General features: G+C 42.5%; 1 non-coding gene across 1 annotated transcript; it reads right to left on the bottom strand.

Moving 5' to 3' along the window:
- Nucleotides 1–407: 407 nt before the first annotated feature.
- TRNAQ-UUG (transfer RNA glutamine (anticodon UUG)) lies at nucleotides 408–479 on the bottom strand. The gene has a single exon. It is a non-coding gene; the product is annotated as a tRNA-Gln (tRNA).
- Between the last annotated feature and the right edge of the window lie 9,355 nt (nucleotides 480–9,834).

A 9,834-nucleotide genomic window follows, 5' to 3' on the forward strand; every position in this document is an offset into this window, starting at 1 on the left:
GAGCAGAAGTGTTTGGCACTTCTGCATGTTAGCCAATGGGGAGAAGCATTCCCGGCAGCTTGCGGGGCGGGGGTGGGGATGGAGGTGGCGGTGGCGTGTCCTAGACCAGAAGGCTGCCACTGTTCCCCGCCCGAAGCGGGATCCTCGGGATCCCTCGGGCGCCTTCGGCCGTCCCCGGCAAGCTAAAGTCACGCTCCAGCTCCCACAGACACTTACTTTTCCGCCCCGAGTCTCGCGCATGCGCACCGCGACCTTCAGGCAAGTTCTGAAATGAAAGCATCTTGAGAAAGAGGGAGGGACCCTAAATCGCGGTCAGGTAGGTCACGGGGGGGCGCCGGCATAGCCTGAGACGGCCACTGCCTCCAGGGACCTCCAAAACAGGAATTGTACAACCAAAAGGTTCCGAGAGGTCCCACCGAGATTTGAACTCGGATCGCTGGATTCAAAGTCCAGAGTGCTAACCATTACACCATGGGACCCGCTGGCTGCTTTAGGCGGCCGGGAGCATCCTCAAGCCACAGACCGGGCGCGCCGGGCTGCCTTTCGAAAACGGCAGCGGATGCCGGGTTTACCGGCTCTGGATCCTGGGCTCTGGTCCCCAAGCCGAACTGGCGGGCAGGAACGGAGCAACGAGCGCTTCAGCGTCCCCGGCGTCCTATACGATCCCGGTCCCAGGGTGTCATTTCTTGCTGCCTCTCTCCCTGCTCTCCTCCAGGGGTCCTCACCGCGTTTGGGGAAGCCCGGGGGGCGGCAGGCTGGCGGGGTCGGCCTTAGCGGGGCTAGGCCCGCGATGACCGGAGAAGGCCGGCTCCGACCCATAGACCCCGAACAGGAATCTCGGCGCTCGCATCCTGGGCTTCGTATTGTTTATTTATTTATTTACACTGCGAGTACCCCGGATAGGTTATCTTGGCCGAGTGGAGAGGGAAGCTGACTGGCACGTCTAGGGACAGCCGTTCAAGGCCCAGGTGCCCCAAGCGCGAATCGCCGCCAGGAAGTGCGCCCCACCTGATTCCCTGGCGTTCCACGTAGCTAGAGCCACCGAGAAATCTGCACAGAAAGTTCCGCTTCCATTTCCCTCTCCTACTTTGAACGCTACTTGGGGCATGGTTCCTTTTAACATGTGGATTAGAATCAGATCAGTGAAAGAGACAGTCCCTTTTGGACTTTCTCATAAGTTTTAGTGAAGGTGTAAAAGGATAATGTTTCTTCAGGTCAATCTGGCGACAGATAAAATTTTATATGCCATTTGCTCAGCAATTGCACTTTTGGCAATTTATCCTGAGGGACTACTAGGACGAGTGCCAATTGGTCAAGGATGTTCCCAGCTGTGTGGTTTTTAATAGTAAAGAATAAAAATAAATGTCCATTGAGTGAAACTTGATTAAATTAATACTGACAATATCTATACAATAAATACTGTACAGGAATTTAGGGGGGAATTTATTGTATTGGCATGAAAAGATATACTGTCCTAAAGAAACCAAAACCAAAACAAAAATCTACTTGCCAATTAGTGTGTATAATAAAATCCAACTTATACACAAACAGAAAAGCTGAATGAATACACATGTAATGAATATTTGCCATTTATTTGCCCTCGGCCTTCTGATTCACTCCGTTTCTTGAGAGACTCAACATTGCATGGGACTGGGTGACAGCAGAGTTGTGCCCCAAGGTAGACACGCTCACTCTCCAGGCTTTTGGCAGCCAGAGTGAAAGTGTGTGTCCTTAACTTGGCCAATTGGATTTAGAATCCAGAAGCAGGAACGTTTTAGAACTTAGTTGGCTGCCGGTGGTGGCTGTGCTATCCAGAGTCTCAGGGGCAGTGATGGCAGCCGTCCCATGTCCTCTGGCAGCAGAAGTGGCATCCTAACTAGACTGTCCAGGATCCTGACCTTGGCTGGGTTCCTGGTTGCCTAGTTCCCCTTCATTCTTGCCCATCTTTCTGAATTTGCTTTCCCTCTGGTGCTGTGAACTATATAACATCCTCCTAATAAGTTCCTTTTCTATGTAAGCTACCCAGAGTCCCTTTCTGTTGCATATAGTCAAGAACCTGCTTAGCCCAAATCCGAAAAGATCTGTTGATGACATTTATCTCCTGGGAGTAAACTTATGAAGTCCTGTTTTTTTGTATTGCTTGAAAAAACCGTTTATAATTCTTGTATATTGTCAGAAGAAACATTAATGATTTTCCATTTTGAAGAATGAACCAAATTCCCCTTCAGCTCCTATGGTGAGATAAGGGTGTCCCTCTCTTAAGGCTGGAGTGACTTAATATCAAATTGACTTAACATCAAATGACTTTAGCAGCTCTGGACCTCAGCTTTCCCATCTATTTCATTCTTACAAGGGTTCTGTACTGGCTAGAGGGTATTGAAATTAATTTTTCAAAAGCTACTGTAGAAAGCTACTAAAGGGTGATGATTATATCCTTTGAAAGTGTATGACAGTTTCTCTGTCCGGTGTGAGGGAGAAGGAATGACTGCCCTCCTATTCCCACTCTCCCTACTCCACTCCCTAGTTCTTCTTTGCAGTTCCCTCCACTTTCTTTCTCAGCTTGAAAAAAATCTCACCAGCCCAAAGGAAATCCTCCACTTGCTCATTCCTCAAGGAACGTAAAAGGATCATCTCCCTTAGTGCTTTTGTCATGACTCACTGGAATTATAAGAAATTGTGTTCTGCGGCTCAGTCTCTCCCATCTTCCCTCTCTCTTCCCCCTGGTTGGGCTGTGAATTCCTTGGGACTTGCTTATCTTTATGTGTGGCTAGTGCCTTAACAGACATGTTCCCTGAATCCCCTTAGAGGGCACAGGAGAAGTTAGGAGGAAGAAACAACATTCTAATTTTGTGTTCAGAGATTCTTTATAGCATCACATTCTATATATATATATTTAATGATAGCAGAGAAAACGGAGACAATATGTAATCTCCCTGCCCCAGTGTGACTAGTTTCTTTTAATATAAATCCACTGCACGTGACATCCCAAAGATGGCATCCCATGATGTCTTTGAGAACAGACTCTCAAGCTTCCACAAGGTGGCTCCTGAAGCTGGGGGAGTCCAGGGCTCTGCTGGAGGTGGGGTTAGTGTGGCTTCAGCTGTGGCAACCTAGCTGAGGGCTGAACTGGGGCAGAGTGTACCCCAGAAAGTACAATGAGGCCAAGGGTTAAGAAAAGAGGGCTGAAATCCAGGATTAAGGACTTTAAAGATATTCTCCCAAGTTTCTTATGAGCCTGTAAATATATAGACAATGGAGTAGGGACAATAATGCTTTGAGGAGTCAACATGGAAAGTATTCATATTCACTCTCAAGGCTGTGTTCAGACAGTTTCCTGTATCCATGCTAGGCTGCTCACAGCTGGGTTAGAATGGGCCTTGTTCTGTGTCCTCGCCACTCAGGATAAGTGAGATCTGCCACAAGTCCCTACTTTGCCTTGGGAGCCCTGATTTTGCCAGACAAGCCACCACTTTGTGCAGGGTGACAGCTTGCCCCCACCCAACCCCTCTGGTCCAGGCCCCCGCTCTGGGCCTGGCATTCCCCAGGCTCTGATGGGGAAATCTGATCACTAGTTGTTTTTTTTTTTTAATTGAAGTATAGTTATTTACAATGTTGTGCTAGTTTCAGGTGTACAGGAAAGTGATCAGTTATATATAATATATACATATATATATTCTTTTTCAGATTCTTTTCCCTTATAGGTTATTACAAGATATTGAATATAGTTCCCTGTGCTATACAGTAGGTCCTTGTTGTTTATCTATTTTATACATAGTAGTGTATATCTGTTAATCCCAAACTCCTAATGTATCCCTCCCAGGCCACTTACTTTTTTTGAACAACAAAAAAAAGCAGCATTCACCTTTTATCCTTTTCTTGAGTGTTTTCACTTTCTCTTTATAAAATAATGACCTTGGGACTTCCCTGGTGGCACAGTGGTTAAGAATCTACCTGCCAATGAAGGGGACACAGGTTCGATCCCTGGTCTTGAAGATCCCACGTGCCGCGGAGCAACTAAGCCAGTGTGCCACAACGACAGAGCCCACGTGCCACAACTACTGGAGCCCGTGCTCCGCAACAAGAGAAGCCACTGCAATGAAGATGGAAGGCAGCCAAAAATAAATAAATAAATTTAAAAAAAAATAAAATAATTATCTTTTCAGATTACAAAGGTAAAATATTTATGGAAAATGTAGAAAATACAGTAAAGTAGAAGGAAGCTTTTAAAATAACTGCAATTCCAACAAGCACTTTTACATTTGATATTTCATTTCCGTTTTTTAAATGCATTTTTACAGTCTCACTGTATATATAATTTTATGTTCTGCTTTTGCACTTAACATAATTAAAATGTTAAAAATATTTAAATGGATAATACAAAATTCAAAAGGTATAAAAGGAAAACACAGATAAATAAAACTTCCTGACTATAATTTTTTTCTGTTCTCAGAGGCAACTTCTGATATGGTCCTTCTAGAGAGATTTCATTCTTTTTTTTTTTTTTTTTTTTAAAGGTTAGACTTTATCTTATTACCCAAATTCTATTTTATTTATTTATTTATTTTTGGCTGTGTTGTGTCTTCGTTGCTGTGCGCGGGGTCTCTCCAGTTGCTGAGAGCGGGAGCTACTCTTCGCTGTGGTGCGCAGGCTTCCCACTGCAGTGGCTTCTCTTGTTGCGGAGCATGGGCTCTAGAGCGCAGGCTCAGTAGCTGCGGCCCACGCACACAGTCGCTCCGCGGCATGTGGGATCCTCCCGGACCAGGGCGTGAACCCGTGTCCCCTGCGTTGGCAGGCGGACCCCCCCAACCACTGCGCCACCAGGGAAGTCCGAGAGATTTCATTCTTACACAGATATACATGCATATGCATAATCCTTTTCTAGAAAAAGAAATCAAAACATTGTTCTGCACCTGGTTTTATTTATTTAGCACCATATCTTGAGCATTGTTCCATAACAGTACATATGAAATGTACCTCACTTTTTAAAAGGCATTTTATTTTGAGATATTATTTACATTAAGGAAAATGCACAAATCTTAATGGAATCAATTATTTTTTACAAATGTATACACTTGTGTGATCATCACCTAGATCAAGATATAGGGCATTTCCATCACTCCAGAAAGTTCCCTGGTGCCTTTTTCCAGTTTTTACTGAAATCACTGCTCTGGTTTCTATCACCAGAAATTAGTTTTGCCTATTATTATAGTATATGTATACTGTTTTGCAGTATCTATTGCGTGTGGCTTCTTTGGCTAAACATGTTTTCGAGATTCATCCATGTCACTTTGTATATCAGCAGTATGTTTTTCATTGCTGAGAAGTACTCCACTGTATGAATATACCACAATTCGTTGGTCCATTCTTCAGTTGATGGACATTTGGGTTGTTTCCAGTTTGGGCCTAATATAAGTAAAGCTACTATGACCATTCCTTTACAAACCTTTTTAGTATATAACTAGGAATGGAATTGCTGGGTCGTAGGGTAAGTGTACATTTAAGTTTATTAGGAACTGCCAAACAGCTTTCCAAAGTGCTTGTACTATTTTACACTCCCATCAGCAGTGTATGAGAGAGTTCCAGTTGCTTCACATCTTAGCTAACAAGTGGTATTATTAGTCATTTAAATTTAGCCATTCTAGGAAGTGTATAATAATCTTTCCTTTTGCTTTTAATTTGCACTTCCCTAATGGTTAATGATGTTGAACATATTTTTTTACATTCTCACTAGCCATTTGAATATCTTCTTTTCTAAGTGCTTCAAGTATTTTGCCCATTTAAAAAAAAAACTGTCTTTATCTTATTGATTTATAAGAATTATGTATTTATACATACTTATATATATATATGGATCCATTATGGATATATATATGATAATTTTATATATGGGTCCTGTATCAAATATTTGTACTGCAGATATTTTCTTCCAGTCTGTGGCTTGTCTTTTCACTTTCTTTTTTCTTTTTTTAATTTTGCTAATTTAAAAAAGTATATTTATTTATCTGGTTGTACTGGGTCTTAGTTGTGGTAGGCGGGCTCCTTCGTTGCAGCATACATGCGGGATCTAGTTCCCCGACCAGGGATCGAACCCGGGACCCCTACTTTGGGAGCACAGAGTCTTAATCACTGTGCCACCAAGGAAGTTTCTTCACTTTCTTAATAGTGTCTTTTGATTAGCAGGTTTTAATTTCAATCAAGTCAAATTTATCTTTTTCTTTTCCTTTTATGATTAATGCATCTATGTTCTTGCATGCAGAGATCTGGGATATTTCCAAGCACACAGGATAGAAGGGGCTTGTGCAGTTAATACAGATTACTCAATTATACAATGAAAACTTTGATAATCTCTTGGTAAAATTTAAAGAGGGATGTAGGTTTTATTATTATTTTTTCTGTTTTACTTATTTATTTTTTTAATTTTTGAATTTTATTTTATTTATTTTTTTATACAGCAGGCTCTCATGAGGGATGCAGGTTTTATATGGGAGAGTTGTCTGAAACTGGAGCAGGGAGGCTGAAGGGCAGAAAGGTAGCTGGAACATCCAGGCAAAGGATGAAGAAAAAGAGCTGTATATAGACATGAATACTGTGAAGGTCATTAGATGTAGGTTTGAGCAGAAGAAATGGGGTAGAGAGCAGTGACTTCCTGGGAAGCTGGTGATCCTGAAGTTGTTACTGGTGTCTGAAACACAAACTATGGGCCTATCAAGACTGTAGAATATCAAGAATGGGAAATGGTAGGAAAAAATCAGGATGTTGGCATGTGTTAGTCTTCATGTTGGTCCTATGAGAGAGATAAGTTTTAGGCTGAGGCAGCCTGTTTTAAAGCAGGTGTAGTATGGTTTTGCTGAGAGTGTCTTGCAATCCAAGTTTACTGGATGTCCTATAATTTGGAGCCTTGCAGGACTAGAAAAGCTAAAATCTCCAACCCAAGAGAAAGCACCGGCAGAGACAGAAGACTTCGCAGGAGACCAATTTGAGTAAAAGACCAGCCTACTACACTGCAATGCTTTAAACATTTTCTGCCCATGAAGAGGAAAAACCTGGGGGCAAAGAGCAAATTATAGATGGTCTTTCTGTACCTTAGATGACTGTTTTGAAGAGCATCAAGGCAGAGGCCAGGTGCAGAGACCTGTGGGCTTGGAATCCCTAATACATATTCCTGTCAGTCATAGGACACCTGTGGTCTGCCCCACCTCTGGGCTTCAACCAATATATGACAGTTTAAGACAGTTTGGGTCAAGTTTCTGGTACTTGCAGACAAATGCATTCTCATAGATACACTTGGTAGTGGCTTGTATATGTTGTTGGTCTATCAACAATCAAAAAACAGTTGGGGAGGTACCTTCCTGAGTCAGGGAGAGACAGTATCCAGAATGAGGCGGACCCCAGTCCCATTTCCACTTCAGCAACAAGAAATGGACACGCCCATGCACGCAAAAAAAGGCCACTAGCCCAATAGCCAATAGGATCCCTCCTTTCTGAAAGTCTTAGGAATTTTCCTTTCCTGAGCAGGAGGGCGGGAGTAAGTAGAGGGGAAACAGAGAGAGTGGACTTGAGCTCCCCCTGGAGGCCCACACAATTATTTGCACCAAGTTGTCCAGGAATTAGGAGTTTAGCCGCAAGTATCAGAGGCCCTTCACTGTCCTGGAAGGATACCTTTGTCATTGGTTTGGTCCAGGCTGCTCAGTTGTGTCTGAAATTGAAGGTTGGAGGGAGGCCTGTGCGGCGGTTATTTTCTGTGATCTGATTTTTGCTTCCAAACCACCCAAAGAGAAAACCTTTTATTTATGCCTTTCTGTTTTGAAAACACACAGACACACAGAATGGTTGTATTATTTACGACACTTTGCTTATAAGTCACAGGAGCCAACTGAAATTCGATTAAGCAAAAAAAGAGAATTATAAGGGTATAGTGTTTCACAAAACCCCAGGGAAGGAGTATAGCCAGACCTCAGGAAAGAACCAGAAGGCCGCCAGGAGTCTCTCATTTCAGCTCCTTTTTGTGCTTATGTTGAATTCTTTTCTCACTGCAGACTGGCTTTCTCTGCTCCCCGATCTGCACAGTAAGGGGCTGCCCCGCTCCTCCCGAGTGTGATGCCTGCCATCTAGCCACCCATATAGAGCCCCACTGGATGTTCTCAGGCCCAATTCAAATTCCAAGAGAGACAATCTGCTTGGCTATTGGTACAGCTTCTCTTAATCCAATATATTTTGACTAGGGAATGGAGGCACACACTCTCTGGGTAGTTGATCTATTCCTGGAGAAGAATTCTTGGAGAACTGGCTCACAGTTTAGGCAAACACCCTCCATTTTAAGAACTCCTCCCTGCTGGAGTAGAAGGTTCCAGTTCTTGGGACAGGGAAGAGGATTTTCCTGGAACCTACCGATGGTAACCACAGCACATCACAACAGTCCCTGCTGGGGGATGTTTTAGGATGCTACAATTGCCATGAAAGCACACACCTTTATCTCCCTGTCTCAAGAATGCAAGAAATTCATCAGGAAGGCAGACATTTTTTTTTTTGGAACCAGGCCTGGGACAAATTAAATATTTGTCTAAATATTTAATTTACATTTTAACTATGTTTATATATTTAAATATTTAAAAGCTATAAAAACTGAAGCTAGCAAATTGTTAAAATAAATGTTCTATCCTCTTACCTTGACAAATATATCTTTAAAAAGGCAAAATCCAAAATATTGTAAAGCTGTGATTTTTGCAGTTACTTTATTTTCCCCCCTTTTTAAAAAAAAATTTTTTTTTTTTGGCCATGCCCTGCGGCATGTGGTATCTTAGTGCCCTAACCAGGGATTGAACCTGGGCCCCCTTCACTGGGAGCGTGGAGTCTTAACCCCTGGACCACCACGGAAGTCCCTTTTGTAGTTACTTTAATTTTTAAAAATTTAAGCCATTAAATATTTTTATAAAAATAATTACAATTTTTGCATTCAATAACCACTTAATTCCCAGTGTAAAGAATTGGTATTGGGACTTCCCTGGTGGCACAGTGGTTAAGAATCCACCTGCCAATGCAAGGGACATGGGTTCGTGTCCTGGTCCGGGAAGATCCCACGTGCTGCAGAGCAACTAAGGCCAAGCGCCACAACTACTGAGCCTGCGCTCTCAGCCCGCGCACCTAGAGCCTGTGCTCCACAAGAGAAACCACCGCAACGAGAAGCGCACACACCGCAATGAAGAGCAGCCCCCGGCACCCCCCACCCTACCGCAACTAGAGAAAGCCCACGCGCAGCAACTAAGACCCAATGCGGCCAAAAATAAATAAATAAATAAATGAAAAAGAATTGGTATCACACTTCAAGCATGATACATCTAGAACTACATGTATAACAATTAGAGTAATAAAAATTGCTTACTATTTTTATTTATTTTTTAAAACTATTCAATTTGGAATGTTTATTTTTGGCACGAGGCATTGAGGACTCTTTTACATTAAAAATTAAGGTAAGATCTTACACCAATAAAGATCTATTTAAAAAAAAACCAAAACAAAATGTCTCATAGTAGCTTGTTCAAAGATCTTTGCTTACTATTTTTAAATGTTCTTAAGCCACACGTGCAATTGTTGTGAACAGCACACTAATTTTCTAGTACTTTTGGAACCATGAATTGAAAGGCAAGAAAATAGATACTAGGTAGTGGGCAAGACTCTATTGCTCTTTATGTTATCTGAGAGGAAGAATCTGACAAATTTAAAAATGTGTCTTTTTCTTTTACCTAAGCACTTTGCTGCTCAAATCTTACCAGCATTCCAAAGCACTGTCCACAGACTTGCAGTGCGTTTACCTGCAGTCGCCTTTTGTTTTGAGAA

The sequence above is a fragment of the Balaenoptera ricei genome, chromosome 20 (genome assembly GCF_028023285.1).
Source record: "Balaenoptera ricei isolate mBalRic1 chromosome 20, mBalRic1.hap2, whole genome shotgun sequence".
Classification (NCBI taxonomy): Eukaryota; Metazoa; Chordata; class Mammalia; order Artiodactyla; family Balaenopteridae; genus Balaenoptera; species Balaenoptera ricei.